We start from the raw sequence: 20,044 nt of genomic DNA on the forward strand, positions 1-20,044 counted from the left end.
GGTACTAAAGGTGAGCCTTTTACCCAATCCATGGTGCATGCTTTCCTAAAATCTGGAGGTAAATTTTGGATCTCTATCTGACACAATCTGAGCTAGAATTTCATGTAACCATACTACCTCTCGTATGTACAATTCTGCATACTGTGTCATGGTGAAAGTGGTTTTTACTGGTAGAAAGTGTACCGACTTTGTCAATCCATCCACAATAACCCACACAGCGTTTGATCCCCTAAGTGAGGTTGGTAGTCCCACCACAAAATCCATGGAGACCTCTTCCCATTTCCAGACGGGAATCGGGAGTGGTTCCAGTAGTTCTGCTGGCCTTTGATGTTCGGTCTTTACTTGTTGACATGTATGGCATTCGTGCACTACTTTGACTATGCTCTTCTTCATACCTGGCCACAAATACATTAACTGCATATCCTTGTACATCTTCGTTCTTCCGTGATGAGCGGAGTACAGAGTCGTATGTGCTTCAATCAGGAGGTCCTCTTGGAGTGACCCCATTTTAGGTACCCAAATACAACACTTGTATCGCACCACTCCACCCACCGTCGTATAGATAGCATGCCCCTTTTCCTTATCCCTACATTTCCATTCCGGTAACTGTTGATCCATCACCTATCCTTCTCGGATTTGGTCCAGTAAGTTTGATTTTATGGACAATGCTGACAACCTAATCGGCTTATTTGGTGTCACTACCTCCAAACTCAGTCGTTGAAATTCGGATATCAACTGTTGCTGAGTGGTTAGCTGCAACAACATTGTGGACTTGCGACAGAAGACAGATGCCACCACATTGGCTTTACTCAGATGATAATTAATGTTACAGTCATAGTCCTTCACTATCTCCAGAATCTATTAATGCATGAGTTTGTATGTCGGCAACAAAAATCATACCTATGATGATAGCTGCGTCTAGATCCACCTGCTCATGTGTCATAACAAATACCCTTCCTTTGGTTGGCTCCTTAAGCTGAGGATAGTCTCTAGCAAAATGCCCTGTCTTCTTGCACATATAGCAAACATATGTACCCGTCAGACACTGTCCAACATGAACCTTCTTCACTTGGGGCACCAAACTTTGTTCTCAACCTTAGCGACAGTACCTTCAGCTAGTTATGATTTCTGAAATTACTGACGTGACTGTGTCTGTTTTGACGACTTCTTGCCCTGGAACTGACTAGGAACAGACTTCTTCTTGTCCGACTCTTGGTGATCCCTTCCCTGATAACTCAATCTCTTGTTCTGTGCTTCCTTGACCATGTCATTCCTGTCCCTTTCAGACATCAATGCCTGGTCTATAGCCTCTTTGAATGTGGTGACCCGACTTAATCTGAAGTCATGACGAATGACAACTCTCAATCCCTCCCTTATTAAAGTGCTTCAGCTCCTCGATTGGTTGGCTGGCAATCTTGAGTACAAAGTAACGACCCCTCTCAAACTTCCTATCGTACTCAACCACCGTCTAATCTCCTTATTGAAGCTCCAAGAACTCCCTCACCAGTCAAGTTCTATTGTCTGATGTGAAGTATTTCCCATAGAATACTTCCTTGAAATCAGCCCAAGTCAATGTAGCCAGATCCGCTATCAATCATGCACCCTCACCATACTCATGCATTATACCACAGCATGAATATCATGCACCTGACCTTGTCTGCATCTGTAAGCTGCATGAAGTCGTATATCATTTCCAGGGATCGAATCCATTCTTCTGCAATGATCGAATCTATGGTGCCTTTAAACTCTGTTGGTTCGAGCTCCCAAAACTGTTTGTAGACCGGGTGCGCACTGGTTGTAGGACATCTAGGTGCACTCTCCTGTTCCCTAGCCTGCAATAATTGCTGGATCTGCTCTCCATGAATACGGTTCTGCTCCTGTAGAAGTGCAGTAAGTCTTGCTTGGAACTGATTGTTCTGGCCACCTATCTTTACCATTTTTCCTTCGACCAGCCATAACTTGTAAATTTCCAACATATTCTCATCGTTGTCTCATATATACATATCAATGTATCAATCATATCATGGCTATGTTATCACATTAAATTAAGGACTATAAAAATGTAGATCTTACAAATTTGTTGGCAGAAGTAGTCGAGTTCCTGACGAGATGGCGTGCGCATGCTATCCCTTAGGAGTGTACTCTGATACCAACTGAAACATCCCTAGTTTACCACTCAAGTTTTTTTTTTAAATAAATAACCCTCTCGACATCTACTATGTAGATAACCGTAGTACAATTCCATCGAAATGAACCATCTTATCCAATGTAAATGATAGCATCTCAAACAAGAGTTTAATGAATAGGGACAATAAATCCTCAATCATCACCCTATACATATGAAGAACCTCTCACAATAGAACAAGTATGCTCTGCACTCCTAAAGCATCCAGGCAGTGCCATGAGTCCATCTCGCCTCCTCTTCTACTTCGTCCGTATGCCTTTCGTCATATACTGGGAGACATCCTCACTTGTAACGTAGGCATCATGAGTCTATGGACCCAGCAAGCACAATCCAAAATGAATAAAATGACATCCATAAAGTAGCAGGAATAACAACTAGTAGACTTAATACATAACTCAAATATAGTATAGCGAAGAAAAATATGATATGTAAAAGATCCTACATAACTAATATGGGTGGATATGTCAGATATCCGGACACCACTAACAGAGCCAGTTAAAGCAGTCTCATGACCCTAGAGGTACCTCCTAAGAGAACATGCAGTCATATAGCCGAAGCTAACAATAAATTACAATCTCAGTCATAAATTAAAGTGTCAGTCAAGTTTGGAAGGACCCTCCCCGGATCTCATCCCAGGGCACCCCTCACGTATTGCTACCATATATGCTCATACCCATCTAATTAGCCACATAAGAAAACATAATCAATCCACATTATTCTTATATGCATAGCATAGTTTATTCATTCTAACAATGTGCCTACCTTGAAAGCAGTCAATAGAGGTATTCTTACACAACAGGCAGTTTAAATCAGATTCAACAACTTGTAAATATTTGAAACTAATTCTAAAACCAACACTTCCTTACCTTCACTTGAAGATAGGAGTTCCAAACCAAACTCACAATCATTCTACCTATCCAATAGAAATAAAAAAAAAAACCGAAGGCCCACAAGAAGCAAAATTGCATTAAACTTCATGACCGATCCACGGAGAAAACAGTTACATGAAATAAACTCAGAAAACACCACAATCCAACTTACTGTCTTGATAGCTATTCCTTAGAAAAGAATTTGAACAACACATGGGACAAAATCCCATCGAATTGGCACTACCACACATCAGGCCCATCCACAAGTCATGGCAATCTCAAAGAATCCCGTGGTCAACAAATAAATTCACAAAACCATAGTTATGCAAGAACAGAACATATTCGAATTAAATCCAAACATCTAAAACTATTCAATGGAACAGAGCATCAACTAATTGAATCTACACCATCCTAATATGTTCAATACTTCTAAAATGATAGAACAAACAAAAGCATCTTTGATCAAGGGATTAAAACAACTACCACAATCTGTCCTAAATCTTCATGTACCGAAAAGGAAACAAAATAATTCAAGACTCCACTTATTTGTCCAAGCCCAGGAAATGATAGGAGGAACAAGAGCAGCTTCAAAAACTCAAGAAAGGATATCGATCCATCAACAACTTTCGATAGTGGAGAAAGAAAAGAAAATAAATCCATAATCCAAAATTCTATCAAAACTAGGCAAGGAAGAACAATCAAAACTAGAAAAGTAAATCCTAGCATGATAACTTTGACAGGATTCTGAGGCATGCTTCCGCAGAAATCAGTATTGCAGAACATGAAACAAAGCAACATTTAATTCAATCAAAAACCCAAACCCTTGTGGAAATCCAATAGAAGCCACCATCCGACAAGAGTGTCACGGAGATCACAAATCAAAAGCAAGAACCTCAAGGAGAATACCAACCAAAATAAGAACATCATAGAAACCTTGAGTTGAAGCAAGAACCACACGGAATAAAACCGAATCGCGTTCCACTCAATAAATCTAACCTCATAGATAAGTACTTGAACATCTCCTAGATTCCTATCCCTTACCTCACATATCACACACTATCATAAGGAAATGAACTTTCCTTTTCCTCCTCGTTTCTTTGACGGATATCCTCACACACTGTTTTGTGCCATTGACGAACTGGCTAGAGGTCACCGCGCTCAATCACGAAGCTCTCCAAGTTATCGCCCATGGAACGCCGCCTGATCGAAGCTCAGACACTGAGGCCGAGCTTCGTTGCCACTGGTGTGGGTGATGGGATGCGAAGGTGTCGGCGTTTGAGAGAGGAGCGTGCGACGAGGGTTTTCAGCCGACCCCTTTATAGTTATACTTAGGGTTATTAATCCCAACTTATGGTCATTAGTTCCATCAACTCCTAATTTAATTGCGTATCTTTGCTATCCATAAGCCTAAGAGTTCTATCCCCTTGAACCATATCATATAATTTCCTTTTAAATTTTGAAATAAAAATTCTATAATTTGTAGAAAATTTTGTAGATACCTTCCTTATTTAACGCTTGTGACATTCTTTAATTTATCACTCATGAGACCTTACACTCTTATACACTCATTTGTACAAATTGCTTCTTTCTGAAGGTTTCGAAAAGAAGAGTTCTAGTCGATTGTCCAACAGTGCAGTCAAGCATCACGGGCCTTGGAGTAGGAGTCTGTTAGAGTGTATACTAAAATCCTAGCTTTTGGTATAAACATTTATCTAGAAATAAGAATCACATTGGTCAAATGTCTACATTTATGATAAATGTAGTTGTTCAATTAATTTATATTGTAGATAACATGGTGTGTGGTGTCACACACAGAGGATCATGTTATCAGTATCTTATAAATTATAAATAGTAGCTCACGACCATAATGGAAAGGAACAAACCATTGGAAGGTCGTAGTGTAACTCTTGGTGCGGTAGTTCAATAATAGTTCTCTAGTGGAATGAATTATTATTGATAAAATTAAGTTGTGTGTTCGGGGCGAACACGAGATGCTTAATTTTATCGGGAGACCAAAACTAATTCCTCCTCTCGGTCCCTATCGTAGCCTCTTATTTATAGAGTACTATATCCACCTATACCCACCTTCATACCCATGAGAAAGGGGCCGGCCAAGCTAGCTTGTGGTTCAAGCTAGGGCCGGCCAAGCCTTGGTTCATGGGTGGCCGGCCCTAGCTTGAACCCAAGCTTAGGTGGTCGGCCCCCATTAAATTAAAAAGAATTTTAATTTTAATTTTTATTATGTGGAAGATATAATTTATTACAGAGAATTAAAATTAAAATATCTCTCTTTAAAAAGATCTACAAAAAAATTAAAAGAAAGAGATTAGATCTCTTTCCTTATTTGTAGATTGGAAAGATATTTTATTTTTTCTCTCTGAAAAATTATTCACATGTTGAAAATTAAAATTATAGAAATTTCTTTTTATCAACCATGAAGGGATTTTAAAAGTAAAATTTCCAAAGACAAAAAAGGAAGTTTTAATTGTTGATTAAAATTATCCTATTTGCTCTACATGAGGTGACCGACCATATACAATTAATTAGGAAAATTTATTTAATTTTTTTTCTTAATTAATTGTTGTCAAGGAAAGTTAAGGAAATTTTATTATAAATAAATTTCCTTATTTACCAAAGCCAAGGAATATAAAAGAAGGGGTAGGGGTGCCTTCATGGTGAACAACCTCTATTATTTTTCTCCCTCTTTTCCTTGGTGTGGTGGCCGGCCTTTAATTAAATGATGCTCCCACTGAAATCTATAATTCTTGTGGGACAAGATCCACATCATACTAACCCTTGAGTTAGCTTTGGCTAATACGCCCAAGGCTTAGTATGATCGGTAGGTAACGATTACCAATTACATCTCTATGCAACTCTTGTTTATAGAATCAATATCCGCATTTATATTAAAACTCGAGTTAGCTTTGGCTAATACGCCCGAGAGTTAATATAGATGTGATTTTGACCTATCTTTCCAACTATTGGAAGAATGCCTATAGTTGACTCGATCCAACCGAGTAACTATGAATACTCAATCTAATTGAATTTGTATTCACCCATGCGTTGATAGGCGGGACAAAGATTGTCCCTCCGTACCCTACCAAGATAATATGTATTGCTCTGCTTTGGCAGATTCAACAATACATATGATCGAGATAGTGATAGGTATCACGGCACGGTTAGGCATTTTAGAGTTGGTTCGATCTAGATCTAATCTAATCGAGAAGGATGCATCTTGTGCACGACTTAGATCTAATCTAATCGCAAGGGTGCATCATGTGCACGACTTAGATCTAATCTAATCGTTAAGGCACTAATTAATTAATTAACTATTAAACATGCATCAGATACATAATAATTAATTAATTAATCTATTTGTGATTTAGTCATGGCCCTACTACGATCTTCTCAAGCCAATGAGAAGATCGAATGGTCAACCTAGGGTCAACATCTTCTCCAAGCTCCTCCCTTTGACCACCTTGTGTTACTCGTGCCCGCCTCGGAACTCCGTCTCGTGTGGACCCTCCACCGCTCCAATTTGTACATTACAATTTGAAACTCGAGTTACATTCGAGTCTAAATCTAATTTACAACAAGAATAAAAGACGAGGCACGACGCGCAGGTCGCGAATAATAAAATAAATACAACACGCGAAAACACATCACGGCACGCAGGCCGTATTATGAATTACAACACAACCAATCATATTGGGTTTTGGGTCATGACTATCACAAATTAATATATATAATTCAAAATTATATATTTTCATAATTTTCTATAATTTTAAAATTAATTTTTACAATTTTACAAGTAAAATTTCCCGGCGGTCCCGTTTAGCGGTTTCGGGCGCAATCGCGGAACGGATCCCCTTGCGGGGCCCAGGGGCAGCGCCCCTACCCGCGATCTAACCATCGCGAGGGTTCCTTTGCGATCCAACAGCGCAATCGTAGAACGAGGAGAAGTTGTTGCCGCCTAGATTGCATCAGATGATAACCTAAGGTCCTTAAGGCAAGAGTTTTTTGAAAGGCTTAGGAATCAGATGTATGGCAGCAGATATAGCAGCTTAGTCTTTTAGTATAAGTGGGAGATTGTTAGAGTGTCTACTAAAAGCCTAGCTTTTGGTATAAACATTTATCTAGAAATAAGAATCACATTGATCAAATGTCTACATTTATGATAAATGTAGTTGTTCAATTAATTTATATTATAGATAACATGGTGTGTGATGTCACACACAAAGGATCATGTTATCAGTATCTTATAAATTATAAACAGTAGCTCACGACCATAATGGAAAGGAACAAACCATTGGAAGGTCGTAGTGTAATTAGGTGTCAGTTTATCTTGACTGTATAATTACACTAGTACACTCAAAGTGTATTGAGTAGGACCATTTGAGGTCGTTTCTTTTATACTGACTTTATAAAGAAACAAAGACCTCGGTTATTATGGAAGTGTGTGCTCTTAATCCTAATATAATAACAAGCACATATATTTGATATTTATTTCTTTAATTTATCAATGGGTGAGATTTAGTTCGATAAATCAATAAGCCCGATAAGTTGAGAAATGGTATCACTTATAGTGTGTGTTGTTGATTATAAAAGGAAACTGTGTCCTAGAGATAATAGGTTGATAATGTCCTCAAGAGGAGCTCATAAGGATTGTCATGTTAAACCCTGCAGGTGGACTTAGTCCGACATGATAATAAGGTTGAGTGGTACTACTCTTGGACTAAGATATTAATTAAATGAGTTATCAGTAACTCACTTAATTAGTGGACATTCAATATCTTAAACATAGGGAGACTAACACACTCATAATAAGAAGGAGCCTAGAAATGTAATTTGGGATTGGTGCGGTAGTTCAATAATAGTTCTCTAGTGGAATGAATTATTATTGATAAAATTAAGTTGGGTGTTCGGGGCGAACACGGGATGCTTAATTTTATCGGGAGACCAAAACCAATTCCTCCTCTCGGTCCCTATCGTAGCTTCTTATTTATAGAGTACTATACCCACCTATACCCACCTTCATACCCATGAGAAAGGGGCCGGCCAAGCTAGCTTGTGGTTGAAGCTAGGGCCGGCCAAGCCTTGGTTCATGGGTGGTCGGCCCTAGCTTGAACCCAAGCTTAGGTGGCCGGCCCCCATTAAATTAAAAAGAATTTTAATTTTAATTTTTATTATGTGGAAGATATAATTTATTACAGAGAATTAAAATTAAAATATCTCTCTTTAAAAAGATCTACAAAAAGATTAAAAGAAAGAGATTAGATCTCTTTCCTTATTTGTAGATTGGAAAGATATTTTATTTTTTCTCTCTGAAAAATTATTCACATGTTGAAAATTAAAATTATAGAAATTTCTTTTTATCAACCATGAAGGGTTCTTAAAAGGAAATTTTATTTTTTAAAATTTCCAAAGACAAAAAAGGAAGTTTTAATTGTTGATTAAAATTATCCTATTTGCTCTACATGAGGTGACCGGCCATATACAATTAATTAGGAAAATTTATTTAATTTTTTTTCTTAATTAATTGTTGTCAAGGAAAGTTAAGGAAATTTTATTATAAATAAATTTCCTTATTTACCAAAGCCAAGGAATATAAAAGAAGGGGTAGGGGTGCCTTCATGGTGAACAACCTCTATTATTTTTCTCCCTCTTTTCCTTGGTGTGGTGGCGGGCCATTCCCTTTCTCTCTTCTCCTCTTGTTGGCCAAAACCTATCTTCTTGGTGGAGCTTTTGTTTGTGGCCGGATCAAGGAAGGAGAAGAAGGAGAGAAAGCAAGTCTCATCTCTAGCATCCCTTGGAGCATTGGTGGTGGCCGAAATTATTCATCCTTGAAGAAAATTATTATGGCCGGCCATCCTCTTCCTTTCTTCCTCTTTTGTGGTGGCCGAAACTAATCTCTTGCTTGGAGTTCTTGTGGTGGTCGGATACTACTTGGAGAAGAAGAAGAAGAAGGAGAGAAAGCTTGTATCCCTTGGAGCTTGGTTGGTGTTTTGTTCTTCGTCCTTGGTGAAGCTTCTTTGTGTTGGCCGAACCTAGCTAGGAGAAGAAGAAGGTGCTTGGTGGTTTCTCATATCGGAAGATCGTTGCCCACAAAACGTCCGAGGTTAGAAGAGGAATACGGTAGAAGATCAAGAGGTCTTTCTAGAAGGTATAACTAGTAGTTTTTCCTTTTCCGCATCATACTAGTTATTTATGGAAATAATATCAAATAGAAGAGGCTTACGTTCTAGTATTTTGAATATGTTTTTCGATGTTGTGTTCTTTTGTTTTATTTATCCTTGTGATTTGATTGTTCTTTTCGGTTAACCTAAAGTTATTTTAGGAAATTAAATATTAGCTTTCTATAAAAGGTTTTGTCTAGTCGGTGGTGGTTGCTCCCATATCCAAGAAGGCCATGTGCCTCGCCACATCAGTACTGGGAACCAATTATGGAAATTAATATTTAATGGAATTAATAACTTAAGGTGATTTGGGTCGAACGTGTTAAGTTCCGCAGGAGACCCAAGTCAAAACCTAAAAGAACGAATAGATTAAGTTTTGGATCAAACGTGTTAAGTTCCGCAGGCGATCCAAAATTTAATTTAAAAGAACACATGGTAGCTAGGAAAAGGTTCAGACCTTTGTAGAAAATTTTTGTACAGTGGAACCTCTAGGTTTTCCGAGTAGCAACCAACAGAGTCGACCTAGGCTCCGAACCAAGTAACCAAAATGTGTTTTTTTCTTTCCGCTGCACAACTAATTGTAAGTTAGAGCCCTAGAGCCAATCATTTAATGATTGTATTATGGACTTGCTGTATCATATTCTTATATAAATAAAGGCATTTGTTTTTGGTTATTATACTTACTTATATTGGTGCCAAATAAACTAAGTATAATAGCGTCCTTGAGTAGAAGGTTCTCACCTATATCAATCAGTTAGTTGAACCGATAGTGAGATGATATAGGAAACACTACTCTTAATCATTCCTAGTCGAGTATTAACATTCAGGGACAATGTTAATGCAATAAGACTAGCATGTAGGTCAACTCGATTACTTGATCTCACAAGTCATGGATATAGAGATATCAAGTTGACACATGGGTATGCATTCGAGAATGTATACTGAATGACCCGCCATGAGAAAGTATTATGGATCGTTATATGAGTGTCATATACTTTCTCATGTGGCTATTAGTATGACTACTAGTCCTTGGACCTGAAGTCACCATGGATGCCTACATAAGGAGTTATGTACTTTGGTTTCATCAAACGTCACCCGTAACTGGGTGGACTATAAAGGCGATTACTGGGTATGTAACGAATTATGTAGAGGGATGTGAGTGATGTAGATGGGATCTATCCCTCCTATATGATGGGAGAGACATCGATATTCTTGATAGAGTGAGACCACGAAGTGCATAGTCATGCCCAAATGAGTCAATATGAGATATTGAGCTCATTTGATTTAGTGAGTCTACTTGGAGTTCAAGATTTAGATTGATTAGAGGATGACATGGTCTATGCCTCACATTGATCAATTTAGATGTCTATGATAGAAAGACAATGTCATATATTGTGAGGAGTCACAATTAGTAGTCACAAGGTGATGTTGGATCTCAACATTCTTGTAACTTGGGTAGTAATGATGTGTTGCTAGATACCGCTCATTACTTATGCTTCTAAATGGGTTTAGGAGCATTGCCAACGTTACAAGAACCTATAGGGTCACACGGTTAGGGCAATTAGATGGAGATTAGGTTCATTTCATGAACCTAAAGGATTAGGTTCATGTGATGAACCAATTTGGATTAAGAGTAATCCAAAGTAGGCTAATTGAGTTGGACTCAATTTGGTTCATGTATTAGATGAGTCTAATTTGGACTTAGGCTCATTGAATTAATTTAATTCAATGAATAGAGATTCATTAAATTAAAATTGACTTGAACCAATGGTTAGATTTGATCAACCATGGGAGAGAAGTGGTCAAGTATGACTTGACTTGAGAGGAAGATGAAGGGTCAATTTTGACCTGACCATTTGCCACCTCATTGGTGAGTTGGCAATGAATGGGCCAATGATGATGCTCCACATCACCATGGTTACTTAAGTAGGATGCCACCTCATGGGAGTTACCAAGAATTGTGACTCTTGGTATCCCATGGAGGTTAAAACATCTCTTAATGTGGTCGGCCACATTCAACTCTTGTGAAGTTTCATTTTTATTTTTGAAACTCCCATCTTCTTCCTCTCTAGTTTTCTTCTTGCTCTCCCTCTCCTCCATTACTGATCTCTAAGGTTACTAGCACATCCTTAGAGGTTCTTCTCCATCTCTTGCTTGTGTGGATACACATAGAGAAGTGTTTACTTTGACACTTTCGAGATCCTGTGAACCGAGGACAAGAGGGATTGCGAAGGGCTTCGCATCAAGGGTATATTCCTTCTCCTTTATAGATCTACTATAGATCAAGGTTTAGAAACTCGTACTCATAATGTAACACCCATAGAGTACTTAGCAAGATTTTAGATATTGTTTTTATCATGAATAAAAATAGGCTTTATGTGTAAATTTGCAAAAATAATAAAAGAAAATAGAACCAAAAAGAGATGACCAAAAAGAGATGAACCTACAGACCAAGAGAAGTTATTGTTAAAGAGAGAGGTGACAATATAGTTAAGAGTAAGAAAAGAGCTTTTTCATTGAGAAGGAGAAGTTAGAGTTGCCCTCTTCCTCTCAAAAGAAAAGAGGATTCTTGCTTCCTCTTTTCATTAAGGAGATGTAAAAGAAAGGAGAAGGAAAAGTACATTTTCCCTTCCTCCTCTCATGATGAATAAAAGGGGAAATTAAAGAAGAAAATTCATTTTCTCCTCTTCCTCCTTCCCCCTCCTCCTCACCGTGACCAAGAGCCTCTCCTCACCTCTCCTTGCCGAAATCCAAAAACAAAGGAGGACTCCTCTCTAGGAAGGCTCCACAAGCAAGATTTTCTCCCTAAGTAAATCAAACAAGGATGTAAGTATTCCCTCACATGTGGTACAAGTCGCTTACGATATTTTCGAAAGATTAGAACACTTGAAAATAAAAATAAAAAGAGAAGAAATCATGCTCATGGATCTTATTATGTTAGGATATGAATTTAGTTAAAGATTTATGTTGGATGTTGTTTAAGCTTGATCTTCTTCTTAATATGTTTATTGACCTTCTTCTTAATAAGGTTCAGCCATGATGAATTTTTAGGGTTCATGAAGCTCCAAACCTAAGTTAGTATGCTCATATACTTCCTTATGATATGTTATGAAATTAGCTAGGTATTCATATTCATATGTTGCTTAGAAGTTTATTTCTTGTTTTATGATGTTTCGGCCATGATAGAGTTTTAGGGTCTCATAAAGCTCAAAACCTAAATTAGCAAGTTCATAGACTTCTTTATGATATGTTATGGAATTAGCTAAGTATTCATGTTTATATGTTGCTTAGAAGTTTATTTCTTGCTTGAGGAAGTTTCGGCCATGATGGGGTTTTTAGGGTTCATGAAGCTCCAAACCTAACTTAGTATGCTCATAGACTTCTTTATGATATGTTATGGAATTAGCTAAGTATTCATGTGTATATTTTGCTTAGAAGTTTATTTCTTGGTTTATGATGCTTGGGCCATGATAGAGTTTTAGGGTTTCATAAAGCACAAAACCAAATCTAGTATGCTCATAGACTTCTTTATGATATGTTATGAAATTAGCTAGGTATTAGAAGTTTGCTTCTTGTTGTATGATGTTTCGGCCATGATGGAGTTTTAGGGTTTCAAGAAGCTCAAAACCTAAATTAGCATGCTCATAGACTTCCTTATGATATGTTATGAAATTAGCTAGGTATTCATGTTTACATGTTGCTTAGAAGTTTATTTCTTACTTGATGAAGTTTCGGCCATGATGAGGTTTTAGGGTTCATGAAGCTCAAAACCTAATTTAATATACTCATAGACTCCTTTATGATATGTTATGAAATTAGCTAGGTATTCATGTTTATGTGTTGCTTAGAAGTTTATTTCTTGCTTGATGAAGTTTCGGCCATGATGAGGTTTTAGGGTTCATGAAGCTCAAAACCTAAATTAGTATGCTCATAGACTTCTTTATGATATGTTATGAAATTAGCTAGGTATTCATGTTTATATGTTGCTTAGAAGTTTATTTCTTGCTTGATGAAGTTTCGGCCATGATGAGGTTTTAGGGGTCATGAAGCTCAAAACCTAAATTAGTATGCTCATAGACTTATTTATGATATGTTATGATATTGGCTAGGTATTCAAGTTGTATGTTGCTTAGGAGTTATTTCCCTTCTTATGAACTTTCGGCCATAACTATAATTTAGGGTTCAAGAAAGTTTAAACTTAACTTAGCAAGCTCATGGATTCCCTTATGATATGATATGAAGGTAGCTTGGTATTTTTATGCTTATGTAGAACTTAGTTTCATGCTTTTAAAGGTTCGGCCACAATTAAGTTAAAAGGCCTAGGAAGCTTAGAACCTACTACCTATGCTAATGATATTCTTTATAGTTTATGACATGAATTTGATTTAAGGTTCACATGCTGATATGTCATTGTAACCTAAAACTAAGCATGGTGACTCTCGGCCACCATATGAAACTAGGGTTAGAGACCCAATTATGACTTTGCTTACTGTCTCACATACTAGAATACGAACTAGGAGATGCTAGTAAATGTTTTCCATGTATGATTATGGTTGCCTATGATGATTTCTATACTTAATTAAGGATGTCATGAATTATGCATGATGATGACTCTTATGATATGTTTTATGCTTAAGTATGCATGCTTTATGACAAGACAAGTAACATGTCTATTTATGTATGTTTAAGAATTTTGCATGAAATGATTCTTATGATGACAATGTACCCAAGCATGTATGATTTCAAATATGTGGCATGTTCATTTACGTAAGCTCATGAACCAAGCATGATAATGGTTTTATATGATGGCTATGTGCCCAAGAATGTATGCCTTATGATATGATAAGAAAATGGCAAAGAGTTGCTTCCCTTAAGATTGGGATTAAGAGCACTCTTCATGTTAAGACAAGAGTATGACATCTATGATGATATGATGTGATAGTTATGATGATATGATATGCATGACATGTACTTTACTTTATATGGCTTGTACCAAGGGTGGGCTCCATAAGCGCCCCTAGACCGACGGACTATGAATGGGTCTAATAAAAAGGGATGGGCTCCTTAGTACGCCCCTAGGCCGATGGACTATGAACGGGTCTAGATCCCTAGTAGGTTCGGGGCTAGCTACCATGTCCTAGGGATTGCGCCCATTTATGTATGTATGTGGTACAAGCCGAGCCCTCATGATTATGATATTATGTTTAAGTATTAAAAGATATGTTTAAAGACATCTTGCACTCGACATGGCATATGTTTTAAAAAGGACATTTTGCATAATGCACTCATTCACATATGACATGTTTCTTTTATGATTCATATGACCTGATGATATGTTATGTTTCTTATGATTCACCTCACATGATCTCTTTATTTATGATATGTTAGAATCATGGTTTATAATGATATGTTATGATAAGGAACTATGCTCACATTACATATTGTTAGATGATTATGTCTTCATTGATGATATGCTTATATGATTATGGTTTGATATACAGTTTTTGTGAGTAGGAAAGGATCTTACTGAGCCTGTGTACTCATAGCTTACTTCCTTGTACCACAGATAAAGGCAAGGGATGGATGACTTAAGGGAGCTGCAGGAGAGGCAAGGAGGTGTGTGTGGCAGTGGCTCGGCTAAGACAAATAAGACCTGCTATGATATTTTGTTATGTTTGACATGAACCATTTGTATTTATGTTACATTCCATTATAACTTCATGACATTTCTGCTGCTCTATGTTACTAGAATGAAATTTTAAATATGCATGTATCTTGGAATAGTTAAGTAAGTAAGTAGCCCCGTCCCTTTTAGTAGCAGGGAGGGCGGGCGTTACAGTTTGGTATCAGAGCCAGGTTAGCCTTCCCACTGCACACACATCGAGTCTCTTTCTGCTGCTCCAAGTAAGAAAATTTTCTATGCTTAGTATATTTCTTTTATGATGTTTATGCTCAGATTATTTATTTATTTTATTTATGATGCTTATTCTCAGTTTATTTATTTATGTTATTTATGATGCTTATGCTCAGTTTATTTATTTATTTTATTTTATGATGCTTATGCTCAGTTTATTTATTTATTTTATTTTATGATGCTTATGCTCTGTTTATTTATTTATTTATTTTATTTATGATGCTTTAGTAGTATGCATGCTTACTTTATTCTTTTAAGTCACAGTTTTAGTTTAGGTTGCATGATGGTAGGTTAGGGGTGATAACACAACAAACTTACAAATAGTTAGAAATGACGTTAACCTTTCGTTAGTATGGTTAGAAATGATAATAACTTACGCTAGCTCTGTTGTCATTAATGAAGATAAGGATGGCTAGAAAACGTAATACCAGAGCTGAGGAAACAGCACCTCCACCTGATCTGATGCATGTAGTTACCGAACTCCAGCGTCAAGTTACGGAACAGCAGCAGATGATCACTGCTCTGTTGAATTAACAAGGGAATCCTGTTACCCCGCCAGGACTCCAGAACGTAGTACCAGTAATACCTACGGCTGTTCTAGTACCACCGGCACCTGCACCACAGGGAGGCCCAGCTCCAGTGGTTCGTCAGGAGGCATATCTGATTCAGTGGCAGAGACTGAAGTCGGAAGCTTTCTCCGGTAACTGTGAACCATGGGACGCACAGGCCTGGTTCAAGACTATGGAGAGCATAGTAGAGTTACTGGATTGGCCTGAACACGAGAAAGTCAAATGTGCATCATTCTGCCTTACTGGAGATGTCAGGATGTGGTGGGACAGAGTGAAGGCAAAAAGACAAGTAAATCAGATGACGTGGACAGACTTTGAGACAGAATTTTTCAAAGAATTTTTCCATATGCGAGTCACAAATAAACACTATGATGAGTTCACCGAGTTCCGGCAAAGTGATCTATCGGTCAATGAAGCGGTTAAGAAATTCAACCGCCTAGCACGTCGGTGCCCAGAGTTGGTCAGCACGGAGAGAGAAAGAGTCAGACTTATGCTGAAGATGCTCAGACCTGAGATAGCCCTGAATATGGCCGGCGGAGTTAATAGACCGCAGATCGCCGAAGAATTAATCAGCAGTGCTCTGATCATAGAACACTATCAAAAGGCAATGAATGAGGGCAAGAATCAGACTCAGTCGGGAGGATAAAAATCTCGAAGTACCCGAACCAGCTGGAAAGGAAATCACAGTGGCAAGAAGAAGCAATGGAGTGATTCCAAGAGTGGTCCAGCGAGCAAGCAACTCATGTTCCCTCAATGTACTACTTACGGGAAGAAGCACCCGGGGATATGCCGTATAGGTACAAACAGATGCTACAACTGTGGAATGGAAGGACATATGGCTCGGAACTGCTCTACTCAGATCCAGACACCTATCCCTCCGCAGGTTCAGAACAAAGGTGCGCTTCCACAGCTACACCTGATGCAAGCTGCGATAGAAGGCCCGCAGATAAGCCAAGGGAGACTGGAAGCTCTGCCAATAGGACGGATGCTAGAATTTTCTCCATCACCAAGGAGGATGCGGCCATTGCTTCTACGGTTGTCACAGGTCAGATAATTGTTTTTAATCAGTATGCTACTGTGCTATTTGACACTGGGGCAACACACTCGTTTATTTCTACACCTTTCACGGGAAAGATAGACATGCCACCCCAAACCTTGGATTGTAAATTTTTAACGACGTTACCTTCGGGAGATGTGATGCCATCCACCCATATACTGTGAGCCGCACCCGTCAGAATTGCAGATAGAGAACTCTACTATAATCTGATAGTGCTAGACATGTAGGATTATGATATTATACTGGGCATGGATTTCCTGAGTAAATACGGAGCTTCAATAAAGTGCGGAAAAAGAAGAGTAATTTTCCGGCCTGAGGCAGTACTGACGTTCGAATTCATTGGGGAAAACAAGAAAGAAGTTAAAAAATTTTTATCAGCTTTAAAGGCACAGAAGATGTTAGACAATGGATGCACTGGGTTTCTAGCTCATGTGGTTGATACAAATCAGGCAAGGGAACTGAAGCCAGAAGATGTCAAAGTCGTATGCAACTACCCAGAGGTATTTCCTGATGAACTACCAGGGTTAGCACCTGACCAAGAAATCAAGTTCGAGATCGAATTGATTCCTGATACAAAGCCGATCTCTAAAGCACCTGACCGTATGGCGCCGGCTGAATTGGAGGAACTTCAAAAACAGCTACGGGAGTTGCTCGACATGGGACTTATCCGCCCTAGTCACTCACCATGGGGAGCTCCGGTACTATTTGTTAAAAAGAAAGATGGGTCTATGCAAATGTGCATAGATTATCGAGCACTGAATAAAGTTACAATCAAGAACAGATATCCCTTACCACGGATTGACGATCTGTTCGATCAGTTGAAGGGGGCCACTGTTTTCTCTAAGATTGACTTGAGGTCTGGCTATCATCAAGTGAAGGCGAAACAAGATGATATACCAAAAACAACCTTTCGGACAAGATACGGACATTATGAGTTCATAGTAATGCCCTTCGGGGTGACAAATGCTCCTGCTCTATTCATGGATCTGATGAACCGAGTGTTCTCAATATACCTCGACAAATTTGTGACTGTTTTTATCGATGATATTCTCATTTATTCGAGAACCCAGGAAGAGCATGCCCAACACCTGGAAATAGTATTACAAATTCTTCGGGAAAAACAATTGTATGCAAAATTTTCCAAATGCGAATTTTGGCTTGACCAAGTATCGTTTCTGGGTCATGTTATCTCTAGGGATGGAGTAATGGTAGACCCAATCAAGATCGAAGCCGTCAGTTACTGGAATAGGACAAGGAATGCCAGCGAAATCAGGAGTTTCCTTGGACTAGCAGGTTATTACCGGAAGTTTGTAGAGGGTTTCTCCAGAATCGCAGCACCAATGACAGCCCTCACTCGGAAAAATAAGAAGTATGAATGGACAGATGACTGCGAGAAGAGTTTCACATAACTGAAAAAGAGACTGACCAGTGCTCCAATTCTTATTCTTCCGGAAAGCAACGAAGGATTTGATATGTACAGCGACGCATCTAAATCAGGACTCGGAGCTGTACTCATGCAAAATGGCAAAGTCATTGCCTATGCCTCCAGGCAACTCAAGGAACACGAGAAAAATTATCCTACACACGATTTGGAACTAGCAGCCGTGGTCTTTGCTCTTAAGATATGGAGACATTATCTATATAGAGCACAGTGTAAGATCTATACAGATCACCAAAGTCAGAAATATTTCTTCACACAGAAGGACCTGAACATGAGACAAAGAAGATGGCTTGAGCTAGTCAAGAACTATGACTGCGAGATCTTTTATCATCCGGGAAAAGCGAACAAAGTAGCTGATGCACTCAGCCGGAAGTTGTAGGCTACCGAAGTACCCGAAACTATTTTAAGTTCAAGGACGAACTTTTATGAGGTATGGGGGAATGTAACACCCATAGAGTACTTAGCAAGATTTTAGATATTGTTTTTATCATGAATAAAAATAGGCCTTAAGTGTAAATTTGCAAAAATAATAAAATAAAATAGAACCAAAAAGAGATGACCAGGGTTTAAACCTTGGATCTCTTACTAGATATATGTATGTGTTAACCAATAGACCAAGAGAAGTTATTGTTAAAGAGAGAGTTGACAATATAGTTAAGAGTAAGAAAAGAGCTTTTTCATTGAGAAGGAGAAGTTAGAGTTGCCCTCTTTCTCTCAAAAGAAAAGAGGATTCTTGCTTCCTCTTTTCATTGAGGAGAAGTAAAAGAAAGGAGAAGGAAAGGTACATTTTCCCTTCCTCCTCTCATGATGAATAAAAGGGGAAATTAAAGAAGAAAATTGATTTTCTCCTCTTCCTCCTTCCCCCTCCTCCTCACCGTGACCAAGAGCCTCTCCACACCTCTCCATGCCGAAATCCAAAATCAAAGGAGGACTCCTCTCTAGGAAGGCTCCACAAGCAAGATTTTCTCCCTAAGTAAATCAAACAAGGATGTAAGTATTCCCTCACCTGTGGTGCCAGTCGCTTACGATATTTTTGAAAGATTAGAACGTTTGAAAATAAAAATAAAAAGAGAAGAAACCATGCTCATGGATCTTATTATGTTAGGATATGAATTTAGTTAAAGATTTATGTTGGAAGTTGTCTAAGCTTGAACTTCTTCTTAATATGTTTATTGACCTTCTTCTTAATAGTGTTCGGCCATGATGAATTTTTAGGGTTCATGAAGCTCCAAACCTAAGTTAGTATGCACATAGACTTCCTTATGATATGTTATGAAATTAGCTAGGTATTCATATTCATATGTTGCTTAGAAGTTTATTTCTTGTTTTATGATGTTTCGGCCACGATAGAGTTTTAGGGTTTCATAAAGCTCAAAACTAAATCTAGCATGCTCATCGACTTATTTATGATATGTTATGAAATTAGCTAGGTATTCATGTTCATATGTTGCTTAGAAGTTTACTTCTTGTTGTATGATGTTTCGGCCATGATGGAGTTTTAGGGTTTCATGAAGCTCAAAACCTAAATTAGCATGCTCATAGACTTCCTTATGATATGTTATGAAATTAGCTAGGTATTCATGTTTACATGTTGCTTAGAAGTTTATTTCTTGCTTGATGAAGTTTCGGCCATGATGAGGTTTTAGGGTTCATGAAGCTCAAAACCTAATTTAATATGCTCATAGACTCCTTTATGATATGTTATGAAATTAGCTAGGTATTCATGTTTATATGTTGCTTAGAAGTTTATTTCTTACTTGATGAAGTTTCGGCCATGATGAGGTTTTAGGGTTCATGAAGCTCAAAACCTAAATTAGTATGCTCATAGACGTC

This window comes from Zingiber officinale, chromosome 3A (assembly GCF_018446385.1).
Source record: "Zingiber officinale cultivar Zhangliang chromosome 3A, Zo_v1.1, whole genome shotgun sequence".
Taxonomy (NCBI): Eukaryota; Viridiplantae; Streptophyta; class Magnoliopsida; order Zingiberales; family Zingiberaceae; genus Zingiber; species Zingiber officinale.